The 13623-nt window shown below is 37.4% G+C and overlaps 1 non-coding gene across 1 annotated transcript; it reads left to right on the forward strand.

Annotated features, from left to right (window-relative positions):
* The first annotated feature begins 6624 nt into the window (after positions 1-6624).
* LOC112630872 lies at positions 6625-6745 on the forward strand. Its single transcript, XR_003121000.1, has one exon. It is a non-coding gene; the product is annotated as a small nucleolar RNA SNORA32 (small nucleolar RNA).
* The last annotated feature ends 6878 nt before the right edge of the window (positions 6746-13623 follow it).

Raw genomic sequence — 13623 nt, forward strand, 5'->3', positions numbered from 1 at the left:
AACAAGCATTGGGGAAAAGATTACCTATTTAATAAATGGTGTTGGGAAAACTGGCTAGCCATATGCAGAAAACTGAAACTGGATCCCTTCCTTACACCTTAAACAAAAATCAACTCAAGATGGATCAAAGACTTAAACATAAGACCTAGGACCAAAAAAATCCTAGAAGAAAACCTGGGCAATACCATTCAGGATATAGGCATGGGCAAAGACTTCATGTCTAAAACACCAAAAGCAATGGCAACAAAAGCCAAAATTGACAAGTGGGATCTAATTAAACTAAAACGCTTCTACACAGCAAAATAAACCATCATCAGAGTGAACAGCCACCTACAGAATGGGGGAAAATTTTTGCAATCTAGCCACGTGACAGAAGGCTAATATCCAGAATCTACAAAGAACTTAAACAAATTTACAAGAAAAAAACAAACCATCAGCCGGGTATGGTGGCTCACGCCTCTAATCCCAGCACTTTGAGAGGCCAAGGTGGGTGGATCATGAGGTCAGGAGATCAAGACCATCCTGACTAATGCAGTGAAACCCCATCTCTACTAAAAATAAAAATCTGTTAAAAAATGGGCAAAGGATATGACCAGACACTTCTCAAAAGAAGACATTTATGCAGCCAACAGACATATGAAAAAATGCTCATCATCACTGTTCATTAGAGAAATGCAAATCAAAACCACAATGAAATACCATTTCATGCCAGTTAGAATGGCGATCATTAAAAAGTCAGGAAACAACAGATGCTGGAGAGCATGTGGGGAAATAAGAATGCTTTTACACTGTTGGTGGGAGTGTAAATTAGTTCAACCATTGTGGAAGACAGTGTGGCGATTTCTCAAGGATCTAGAACTAGAAATACCATTTGACCCAGCAATCTCATTACTGGCCTTTTTCCCAAAGAATTATAAATCATTCTACTATAAAGACACATGGCACACATATGTTTATTGCAGCACTGTTCACACTAGCAAAGACTCGGAACCAACCCAAATGCCCATCAATAATAGATTAGATAAATAAACTGTGGCTCATATACCCCATGGAATATACTATGCAGCCATAAAAAAGGATGAGTCCATGTCCTTTGCAGGGACATGGATGAAGCTGGAAACCATCATTCTCAGTAAACTATCACAAGAACAGAAAACCAAACACTGCATATTCATAATCATAAGTGGAAGATGAACAATGAGAACACATGGACATAGGGAGGGGAACATCACACACTGGGGCCTGTCATGGGGTGGGAGACTAGGGGAGGCATAATATTAGGAGAAATACCTAATGTAGATGATGGGTTGAGTGCAGCAAACCACCATGGCACATGTATACCTATGTAACAAAACTGCACATTCTGCACATGTACCCCAGAACTTAAAGTATAATTAAATATATATATGTTATAAATTTTTTTGCAATGTGTTTAAAAGTAGACACTAGTTACAAACTCTTACAGATGAAGATTTTATATATATCTTATATATAAATAAAAGGTGTGTGTGTGTGTGTGTGTATGTATATATATATATATATATATAATGTCTTGGAAACACAAAAGATTTGGCAAAACTGAACCATTTTCCTCCAAGGCAATAATCTTCCAGTGTTAACTCTCCCCAGTTCTTACCTAGTCAGCCTCACACTTTTGATACCTGTCTACCCCCATGATTCCAAATTGTAGCAATGGGTACTCATAACCTCTGCACAGCATGATTAATTTCTACATTCTATACTTTTATCATTATTTTGTATCAACAGTCAGAGTCATAGAGTAATGCAACTTATGTTGCAGTAAGCAGAATTCCAAAATGCAACCCCTGCGAAGATTTTCTACCCTAATTCCCGGGACTGTGAAAATGATTATGTGAAGATATTTTGCAAATGTAGTTAGAGGTTACAATCAATTGACTCTGAGTTAGTTGAAGGAGAAATTACTCTAGCAGGCCCAATCTAATCACACAAGTCTTTTAAAATTGGAGTATTTATCTGACTGGTAGCAGAAAGTAAAAAGATTCCACATAGGGAAAGGATTTGTTGTGCTGTTGCTGGCTTTGAAGATGAATGGGGGCACTGCAAGGACCAGTCTTGAGGAGCTGAGAGTGACCTTGGCTGAGAGTCAAAAAAGAAAGGGACCTCAATCACGCAGCTGTAAGGAACTGCATTCTGCCAACAGCCTGAATGCCTTTGGAAATGTATTCTTCCTCACAGCCTCCAGATAAGAGCCCAGCACGGATGACACTTTCATTTCTGCCTTTTGGGACATTAAGGAAGAAGCCCAGCTGAGCTTCCCTAGACTCTTCATCTACAGAGATAAGCTAACACCTGGGTCTTGGTCTCAGCTGCTAAGTTTATGGTGACATGTTCTAAAAGCAATAGAAAATTGATACATACTGTAGAAGATACAATCAAGAAACATTTTATCCTTGCTGCCAAGATGGAGAAGTAGAGGAATCTGTCATCTGGAGGAATCTGGCTGTCTCCTAAGACGTCTAAGTGGAATCTATTAAACGAGAAAATTTGCCATATTTTAGCATCTACAGTCTGAGACTTGTAGGCTCAGAAACATGTTTACTTTCAATAAACTTAGATGTATCTCAGGGGAAGACTCAAATCATCCAAGCTCTTGGTGCTGATGTATAAGATGAAAATATCTTGTAATGATTCACAGTGACCTTAGTAAGACTCAAGGTAACTAAAATACAAATGGCATCATGACCACCAGTCATTTGGGAAATAGAATTGTAATTCCACTTACAAACCACACTTTGATTAAGGTTCTTACAGTTAAAACTTTGGGTACAAATTATAAATTCCTTGAATTGAAATTCCTGGGACAAAGGGTAAGTACACATTTTTGGTTTTTGATGAATATTGTCAAATTGCTTTCCAGAAAGATGGTACCCATGTATAACCTGTGGTACATAGAGGTGTCGCTTCCAAAATTTTATCAGCACTGGTGATCTTTTCCCCAGATGTATGGAAATATAATTGCCAAATAAAAGTTGTATGTATATAAGTGTACAGCATGATGGTTTGATATATGTATACACTGTGAAATGATTACCACAATCAAACTAATTAACATATCTATCACCTCATATAGTTACATTATTTTTATTATGGTAAGAATACTTAAGATATACTATTTTAGCAAATTTCAAGCAGACAATACATTACTATTAACTATAGCCACCATGCTGTACATGAGGTCTCCAGAGCCTACTCACCTTATAACAAAGTGTGCACCCTGGAAATGGAAAATCGCTGGTGATTTTTTTAATGTTTGTCAACTTAAAAAGCAAAAATTATATTTTAATTGGCAATTTTTAAATTATTGATTGTAACTTTTTTCATATTTGTATCAGTGATTTGTCCTTTTTTGAAATGGATATTCATGCCCTTGATCCATTTTTTGATTGGTTTCTCGATATTTTTCATCCTAACTTACTGAAATATCTCACATGTTAAGAATATTAACACCTAGTAAAGAGAAAAGAAAAAAAGAAGAATATTAACACCTAGTCATATACTTTGCAAATAGCATTACAAGTTGTTTTTCTCTTCATTCATTAATATTTTTAAATAGGGCAGGTTTTTTCTTATTTTTCTAAGAGCGTGTCTTTCATCAATTCCCTTTTTTGGGTGGCATGCTTAGAAAATGTTGCCACAGGCCAGGCGCAATGGCTCACGCCTATAATCCCAGCACTTTGGGAGGCTGAGGCGGCCGGATCACCAGGCCAAGAGATCAAGACCATCCTGGCTAACACTGTGAAACCCCGTCTTTACTAAAAATACAAAAAATTAGCCGGGTGTGGTGGCAGGCACCTGTAGTCCCAGCTACTCCAGAGTGAGGCAGGAAAATGGAGTGAACCGAGGAGGCGGAGCTTGCAGTGAGCCGAGATTGAGCCACTGCGCTCCAGCCTGGGCAACAGAGTGAGACTCCGTCTCAAAAAAAAAAAAAAAAAAATTGTTGCTTCAAGGTCACACATTCATCCCTCCCTATTTTCCTTTAAAATTTGATGGTTGTATTTTTTCCATTTACACATTTAATCTATCTGGAATTCATTTTACTATATGATGTTTGATAGGAATATAGTCTATTTTTCCAAATTGCTAGCAAGCTCTACCAATACTGTGTACAGAATAAATCAAAAACATCTTAAGATCTAATATCTCAGAGTTCATGCACACAATATGGTAGACATTTGGCTATTTTTCTCCCAATGGTGGTGCCCCCTTCATTCTCATGTACCCAGTCTCCTCATCCATCTCCTCTCCTTCTATTAAAAACTGCTCCCAGGAAAGTGTCTTATAAACTCATTTTCAATAAGGCACTGACACTTATAATTCATTTAAATCCCCAACTATTGAATACCTTCCATTGGTCAGGCTGTAAGCTAGGCCTTCCGGGATACAGGACTGAATCAGCCACAGAGTTTATCTTAGAAAGGTGTATTAGTTTGGTGGTAAGATACACAATCAAAAGCAGTAACAGTTTTTAGGTGCAATAATGATGATAATACTTGCAACAATTTGTTAAGTACTCACCATGTGCCTCTCAGTGAATGAAGTGCTTCATAATCATCTCATTCGACCTTCAGGACAATGTAAGCACTACGTTCTCATTTTTCACCACTCATGCTCCATTTATGAGTGGTTAACGGAGCAAATGTTTCAAATGTTGAAACTAGCATGGTGCCATTTTTAGTCTAAGCCACAGTTGAATACAGTATATAAAATTGAGCCACACAAAGAAATTGATTGGAGTCAATAGAGTGAGGGAAGAGATCTGTAGGTCACCTCTGCTAGTGAGCCCCAACCTTGGATGACCTGCAGATGTTAAATGCTGCATGCAAAACAACTACACAGAATTCAGAGAATAGGCAGTGCTGGATGGGGCCCTGACTGTTGATGTACTGGAACCTTTCCTTCAGCTGACTCGTACGGTACCACTTAGAAATAAATCCTTTTGTCGGTGATAGAATTTCTTGCTTAAGTGGCAAATGATTGGAGCTGTTCATTTTGAGGCTTTTGACCAAAACACAGAAGACAAAGAGCAACCTAAATAATCTAGGAGAAAGGGCATGCACAATTCTAAGACTGGGATCTAACTCCTTGATAGCCGGTCAATGATATGATAGGATAAATGTTCTATGAGTTTGGATTGAGGATCTTCTATGGTTCCAGTATGAACCCAGTGTTGGATGACTGGATGATCAATGGAACAGACATAAAAATGGGAAAATAGGAAGAGGAGCAGAGGAAAAAATAATGAATTTAGTTTTATAAATGTGGTTTGTACGGTATCTGTGGCCACTGAGGTAGAAATATCTAGGGGGCACAAGTAGGAATGGCTTTCAAAACACAGAGCTGGATTAGAGATGTAAATCATTATCCAGAATGAGCACATAAGGAGAGAAAGAAGGAGTAAGAGTAAACCACAGAAATTGCAAAAATTTAAAGGAAGAGCAAAAGAAACACTCTTTCAAAGAGATGGAAACAGACACAACAGAGAAATATTTTTAAAATAATAATGAGAAAAAAGGCTGTCAAGGGAACAAATGGAAATGAAAATTTCAAAAAGGAAGAAAATAACCAAAAATTTGTTCTTAAGACATTTTATTATTCATATCTTAAAAATCCGATTTCTACTTTATTTCCTACAAAAAAATAAATTTCAGGTTGATGAAAAACTAAAATATGAGAGGCATTGATATGGTTTGGCTCTGAATCTCCATTCAAATCTCATCTCTAACTATAATCCCCACGTGTTGGAAGAGGGGCCTGGTGGGAGATAATTGGATCATGGGGTTGTATTTCTTCCTGCTGTTCTTGTGACAGTGAGTGAGTTCTCATAAGAGCTGATGGTTTTAATGTGTGCCACTACCCGCCTCCCCTCCTGCCACCATGTAAGATGTACTTTGCTTCCCTTTCACCTTCCACCATGATTACAAATTTCCTGAGGCCTCCCAAGCCATGCAGAACTGTGATTCAATTAAACCTCTTTTCTTTATAAATTACCAAATCTCAGGTAGTTCTTCATAGCCATGTGAAAATGAAGTAATAACAGTCACTACTTAAGAAATTCTAGAAAGAAAATGGCTTTATAAATTGTAAATATGAGACACAAGAAATCACCAGCTACATGGATGAGTTGATTTGTCACAATAAAATTTAAAATACATTTTCAAAAAAATAGAAAACAAAAGTATAAATTAAAAGACAAGCCCAAGACTGGGAAAAGATACATTTAATGCATGTATCAAAAAGATTGAGAATTTAAAATATATAAAGAACTCTCTCTCACACACACACACACACAATCAAAAACAAAATAATCAATAGAAAAGTCGTCAAAAGATATGAGCAGAAAATACATAAGAAAATATGAATTGCTAATATAAACATTTGAAAAACACTGTAAACTTCAATGAAATGAACAATTTAAGCAACGAGATACTCTTTCACACTCATCAGATTCACCAAACTATAAAACAATGACATGCCCATTGCAAGGAGGTAAAGCAGTGTTTCCCAAGCTGGACACTTGTCACTGGGGGCCAGATAATTCTGCATTGTGGTGGATGTCCCACACATTGTAGGATGTTTAGCAAATGGTAATTACCAAGATTTTTAGAATGCAGTTTCTCATTTACTGTGGACATGACCATAAAATAATTTCCCACTAGATTTTTTATCTGTTACCTTGCTAGCAAGTAGTCTGTTGGGAACATTTTATTAACTCTTTATTAAACTGCTACTTGTTTTGCTTCCATTACCTAGATGAGCACTATCCAATAGAAATACAATGCAAGCCACAGGTGATTTTCTAATAGCTATTTCATCGGTAATCAATGAGATTTTACAACAGCTACATTTCAAATTCTCCCTGACAAGAGTACATGCACAGATCTCTTGAGCCTTGCAAATGTGCTTTGCCTGGTGAATACACATTATAACCTTTCTGGGTTGCTAATAACCAAGTGGTTTGTACATAGTGGAGCTAACTTAGGGAGGTTGGTTCCAAGACTCATTCATATTCATTATATGAACATCTCTGGACGTGTAAACTTATGTTTATATGATTGCTATCTATAAATTTAAAAAGAAAGAAAAGGATGTTTAGTAGTGTATACCTTGCCTTTGTCCACTAAATGCCAATAGAACAACCCCACCCCCACTGGTTGTGACAACTAAAAATATCTCTACACATTACCAAAAGTCACCTACAGGGCACAATCACCCCCCACCTCCACTGAGAAGCACCAGTGTCAAACACTGCTGGTGAAAGTGTAAACTGTTACAATTTTCAGAAGTAAACTGGCAACAACTAGTAAAACTGAAGAGGTGCAGAATCTATGATCAAATAAGGTATTTTGAATTCTATAGATTGGAGAAATCTCACCTAAGTGCTCCAAAAGACATGTCCAAAACTGTTGTGACATTGATTGACTATTGAAAATGTGTGAACAATCTAAATATTGATCAAGGAGAGTAGAGAAACTGTGTCGAATTCTTCAATGCAATACTATGCAAAATAAAACAAAACACAAATAACAACAATAATTATCAACATAGTTAAACTTCACAAACATAACATGAAAGGGGAAAACGTTACAGTAGAACAGCTAGATGATGCCATGAATGGAAAGCTTGAAAACATGAAAAACAACTTCGCATATTGTTTATGGGTGCATACACATGTACTAAATCACGGTTGTTGGCAGGTGATACTCCAAATTCTTTGAAAGGCAAAAGAGAAGAAACAGACATTTGGCTCCAAAGGCCAGTGTACGTCAGAAGCCACTACATCTCATTCACATTGTTGTGACTGTTGCTGGCCTTGTTGGCACAGAGCAGCAGCCTGGCCCGCAGCTTCTCCAGGCCTGCAGCTGCTCTAGCTGCACAGCTTTTCCAGGTCCATGGCTCCTCCTTCAGCTTCTCTGAGTCCAATGCCAAGTGTGTGTGCCGCTCCATGGCAAAGGGTACCCAGCTTCTTTTATATTACCTTCATCATCGAGGTCGGAGGCAGTGAAATACTGACGTATATTCCATTTTATCCTCACTCTGCCCCACTCCATGTCTATCTCGTCTTCTGCACTACTGACCTTACTAGACTCTAGTAATTTCAGGCCCATGACCAGAGGCAGAGGCAATAGTCTTCCACTTCTTCAACAGCTTCTACAATCATATAAAACCTACTCTCCATCACACATCCCTTATTCCATATCACTCAGAGTGGTTCTGCTTTCCTGCTGGAACACTAACTGATACAGTGTGTTTGAATGTTAAATAACATACATAGATTACCAGTAGCCTCTGGGGTTGGAGGGAGGAGAATGGATTAGCTGTGGCTCACCAAGATCTTCAACATTATTTATGATTATATTATTATTATATTAATAGTATTATAAATGTGTCCATAGTTTATTATTTATAATAAATTATAAAATTGTATATGTTATAATGAACTTTCATGTGTAAATTTCTTAAGCCAGTTGCTGAGTACCCAATAACTGAATGAACAAGTGAGCAACATTGGGCAATTTACTGAGCCTCTCATTTTTTATTTCCTTATCTGCAAAATGATAGGATTAAATACTGTTTATGTGCCATCCAGGTCTAAAAGTTCTTGAGCTCCATTAGTACCATCTATTGATATACAACATGTCAAGAAATAAAATACCTGTTTTCAAATGTTTGAAGGCCATCATAGAAGATGGTGATTTTTTCTACCCTATATTGTTTTTGAGAGTACTATAAGAAACAATTGCCTACCAATTAAATTTGCCCACCAAAGGCAGAAGAGAACTTTAAAACTAACATGTTCACTCTTCCTGGGACAATCCAAACAGAAGACAGAGGAGGATTTACCATGGGGGATACAGAAGAACTTACCATCTTGGGAAAGTGATAAAGCTGGATGGCCTCTAACATTTCCCTAAACTTGAATTGGCTACTTTTTGTACGAATATTTTCCATTTCAACTATTAGCTTAGAAGGTTGCAAAAGAACAGTCCAGGTCCAGTTTTTTTCTATTATAACAGATAGCATTACCGTTTGTAATTGTTGATCAAGGCATAAGCAATTTCTTGCTTGTCAATTTGAACATCTAGCCAGGAATAAATAGCACACAGTATGTGTAATGCAATCTTCAAAGTGTTTTATTGGAACAGTTCTTAGACCTCATACAAGGAAATAAAAAATAAGAAATGTAAATGAATGTGATGTCAGACTGAGGAAGCAAGTCTCTAGAGATCCCTGGAAGTTAGAATGGATTTTAAAATTCATTATGATTGAATTATAAAATAAATGAAAACCAGCAGGGTTAAATATGATGTTGATGGGAGCAAGAAAAGAAAGTTATTTGGATACCCATGGCAGGGAGCATGCAAGTTCAGGTTCACCTCTAGGTCAAGGAAGAATTTTCTTCAAGGTTCTTCTCTTTCAGTGTTTACTCTGTACCAGGCACTGTGACTGCGCGAGTCACTTGAAATACAAAGACTGAGAAAATAGGGTATTGACTGTTCAGAACCTCATGCTTTTGGAGTGAGTGGGGGTTGGGAGGAAGACATATGCAACTGAGAGCAAATAATAATAGAAAAGTAATAGCTAAAATCTACTAGACACTAACCATGTGCCATATACTGTCCTATGTATTTTACATACATTAACGCATTTCATTCTCACATCAACCCTGTAAGATAGGTACTGTTATTATTTCTGTTTTATAGTTACTAAACATGAGGAATAGATGAGTTAAGGAACTTACTTAGGTCACACAGCCTGTAAGTGGCAGAGCCAGGATTCAGACCCAAGTAGATCTAGATCCAGAGTCTGTGCTCCTGACAAAATAACGTATTGCCTCTTTCAATATTATAATGTTTCAGGGCTAAGAAGTCTGAAGATTGGTACTTTATTCTTATTGTTTTAATAATATATTCTTTAATAGCCCTGAAATACAGATTTTTAGTACTAAGTGGAAATAAGACAGAGACATTGCATAAAATTTAGCACAGATTAAGGCAGAGACATATATTTATCTGATAGTTCAGGCCCCAAGATGCTTATTAATGCCAAACAGAGTCTGTATTAGGCCATTCTTGCATTGCTATAAAGAAATACCTGAGACTGAGTAATTTGTAAAGAAAAGAGGTTTAATTGGCTCACAGTTCTGCAGGCTGTACAAGCACGTCATGGACATTGCTCGACTTCTGAGGAGCAATGCAGACAGAAAGCCAGCACATCACACGTGTGGAAGCAGGAGCAAGAGAGAGAGATAGTGGGGAGTGATATGTCAAACACTTTCAAACCACCAAATCGCTCAAGAATTCAATCACCATCACAAGAACAGCACCAAAGGGATGGTGCTAAACCATTTATGAGAAATCCAGCCCCACGATTCAATTACCTCCCACCAGGCCCCACTTCCAACATTGGGGATTACCATTCGACATGATATTTGGGTAGTGAAAATATCCAAACTATATCAAAGCCCATGACCCATTTCCATTTTATGTTGGAAATACTTATTGAATGTCAAAACTATAGCACACACTGCTATAAAAGAGGGGAGGAGAGACATAAGAGACTTTTCCTGAACTTAAGAAGCTTAAACCCTAATAGGTGAGATAAGCTAAGTACACAAATAACAACAGTAGAGGGAAGATTGTGATGAGGGCCTCAAAGAGGGTGCAAAGTGTTGAGAAGAGGAAATTTTCATTCAGTGAGAGAATCAAGAAAGCCTTTCTGGAGGTGGTGACATCTTGAGTGCTTACGTGGGATTCTGATAGAGGAGGATGAATAAAGGGTTAAAGTATCCTGACAAAGGAAAGAGGAGAATGACAAACAGAAAAGAAACCAAAGAAGTATTCTTAGTGATGATTAATTATGCGGATTGGTTGAGCAAAGTTGAAGTTGTGGATGAAAAAGTGGGTTGGGTCCCTGTGGAATGGCCCCTAAGGAGATAATGACTCAGAACTTTCATGATAAAAGGTCTTGTTTATTGGAGCCAGTTCATATTTATGCCCATGCTAGTGTATCATTTTTCTACCATTTTTGTTTAATCTTTCTTTTATCTCTCCTTTTCTCTCGCTCTCTTTTCTTTCCTTCCTCCTCTTTCTTCTTTCTCTCTTTTTTCTTCCTTTCATAGCCTAGAGTGCCTAGGTAACAGGGTCACTAAATACTCAGTTGAAATCTTGCACGATTACAATGTTTCTTTATTTCTTCTGTAGAACTCACATAAACATCTCTGAGACTAGAGAAAAAAACAAAACTGTAAAAATGTACTTATGCATAATTGTGTAAGATATTAAAATCTGTGCATAACTTAAAATAGAATGTCATCTTATGATTGATTAGTCATGTAATAAATCTTTCCTAGGAAAAACTACACACCCACTATACAAAAAACTCAGAAAATTCTGAAGTGAATAAATAAAAATTCTTGCTTTCCAGATGTTCACAAAGTATGGGGTAAATAGGCAAGAGTGAGTTATACACCGTAGAGATACAACACAGGCCTGCGAAGGAAAGGTCAGCCGCCTGGGTAACCTGTGAGTTCAAAGAAATTTGCCAGGTGGACTAAGGGAAAACAGTATCTTTGCAAAGGGAACAGCTTGTACAGAAACACATGAAGGAAGGCCTAGCTTATTTGCGGAATGGCAAGTAACTGGGGCATAAGATGCAGAAAGGGCGAGGCGCGGTGGCTCACGCTTATATTTCCAGCACTTTGGGAGGCCGAGGCAGGTGGATCACCTGAGGTCAGAAGTTTGAGACCAGCCTGGCCAACATGGTGAAACCCTGTCTTTACTAAAAATACAAAAAGTAGCCAGGCGAGGTGGCAGGCGCCTGTAGTCCCAGCTACTTGGGAGGCTGAGTCAGGAGAATGCCGTGAACCCTGGGGGCAGAGCTTGCAGTGAGCCGAGATTGTGCCTGCCACTGCTCTCCAGCCTGGGCAACAGAGCAAGACTCCATTTAAAGGAGATAGAGAGAGAAAAGGAAAGTGACAAGAATGTGACTGTGAATGTAAATTGGAATCAGTTATAAAAGGCCTGGAATAGCCAGTGAAGGATATTGAACTTTGAGCTTGAAGCCATTGAAAACCAGTCTAGGCAAGAACAGACTTAATTCAATTTTCAGGTAGATGACTGTGTTGGTAACATAAAGAGCGAGTTGAACTGGGAAAAATGCTATCAGTATAAAATCTAGTTAGAAGGTTATTGGAATAGTCCAGACCATAGATGACAATGTCTAGGATTTTTAAAATGCAAATGAACAAATATTTATGTAAAAACAGTAAATGGCAAGCAGAGTGCTAAAGAACCAATATCAACAAAAATGTGACCACTACTCTCAAGAAAATGAATAGTAAGCCTTGAACTAAGCTGTGGGTGATAGGGAATCAAAGTGAAGATTCTAGGATAGGAGAGCAGGGAAATTTTTGAGGTTTCTAGGGTGATAGAATGGCCTTCTGCAGGTACCACTTAGCAAGACAGGGAAAACAGGGGTTAGTCTGGGAGTACGATGATGGCTTCAGCTCTGCATACGTGCCTGCCAAATTTTTACTATATAGTTGATAAATTAATTATATAGTAAATTAATTAAATTGAGACAGAATTAAGTGGCACGGGTATTCAGTAGAACAGAAAATCCCTTGGGAATATTCAAACATCACCATTTCCTCAAAATTATCATCTGACCTTTGGAATATCACATTTCAATAATCAGTAGCCTTAGATTTCATCTTATTGTAAAATTTATCAAACAATCAGATGCCAATTTACCACACTTTTCCAACATTATGTTAGAGATTCTCCTTATATAGGTTCTTTTTCTCCAAGAATTCAATTACCTTTGTATTCCTTCCTTACTCCACAATATAAATTGTGTTAATAATGCAAGCTAAATATGGGAAAAATGAAAACTAAGAACGAGGGCTCTTGGTATGAAGAAAAGGACAGAGTTAAGTCATTTAAAAGCTAGATCAATTGGTCTTGGGAACCAATGAGAAATACTAAGAGTTGTGGAGAAGAAAAACTAGTAGGTTTTCAAACTTTCTGACTTAGGTGAGCATATTGATGATAGAATTATACATGTAAATAAGGATTATTGAGAAGTATCTTTGAAGTGGGAAGAAAAATAATAAGTTTTAGTCTGGGCCATATTGACCTTGACATTTTTATGGGGCACCATGGTATCTAAGAGACAGAAATATAAACAACTGAGACATAAATTGAGACCATTTAGGTATTACTTGAAATTTTTGGCTTGGATAAAATTAATGAAGAGCAAGTATAACAGTGTGTTCAAGAAACAAATTCCGAAGAATATGATAATTGAAAACATAGCTGCAAAAAAAAGACATCTGAAAAGATTAAGAAGTACATAGAGATGTAGGAAAAGGTAGGAATAAGGAAACCAAGGGAGAGGAAGAGCTTCAGGAAGAAAAGAAAAGCAAACATTCTTTTGGTCTGAATGTTTCTGATGGTCTGAAGCATCAATCAGTCAAGACTAAGAAGGATTTGTTGGGGTTTTTAGCTGTTCAGGCTTTCAAATGGCTTCCACAAAACAGCTGCAGAGGAGCAGTGAAATGAGATGATGGTGAATCTATGA

This window comes from Theropithecus gelada, chromosome 8, assembly GCF_003255815.1.
Source record: "Theropithecus gelada isolate Dixy chromosome 8, Tgel_1.0, whole genome shotgun sequence".
Lineage (NCBI taxonomy): Eukaryota > Metazoa > Chordata > Mammalia > Primates > Cercopithecidae > Theropithecus > Theropithecus gelada.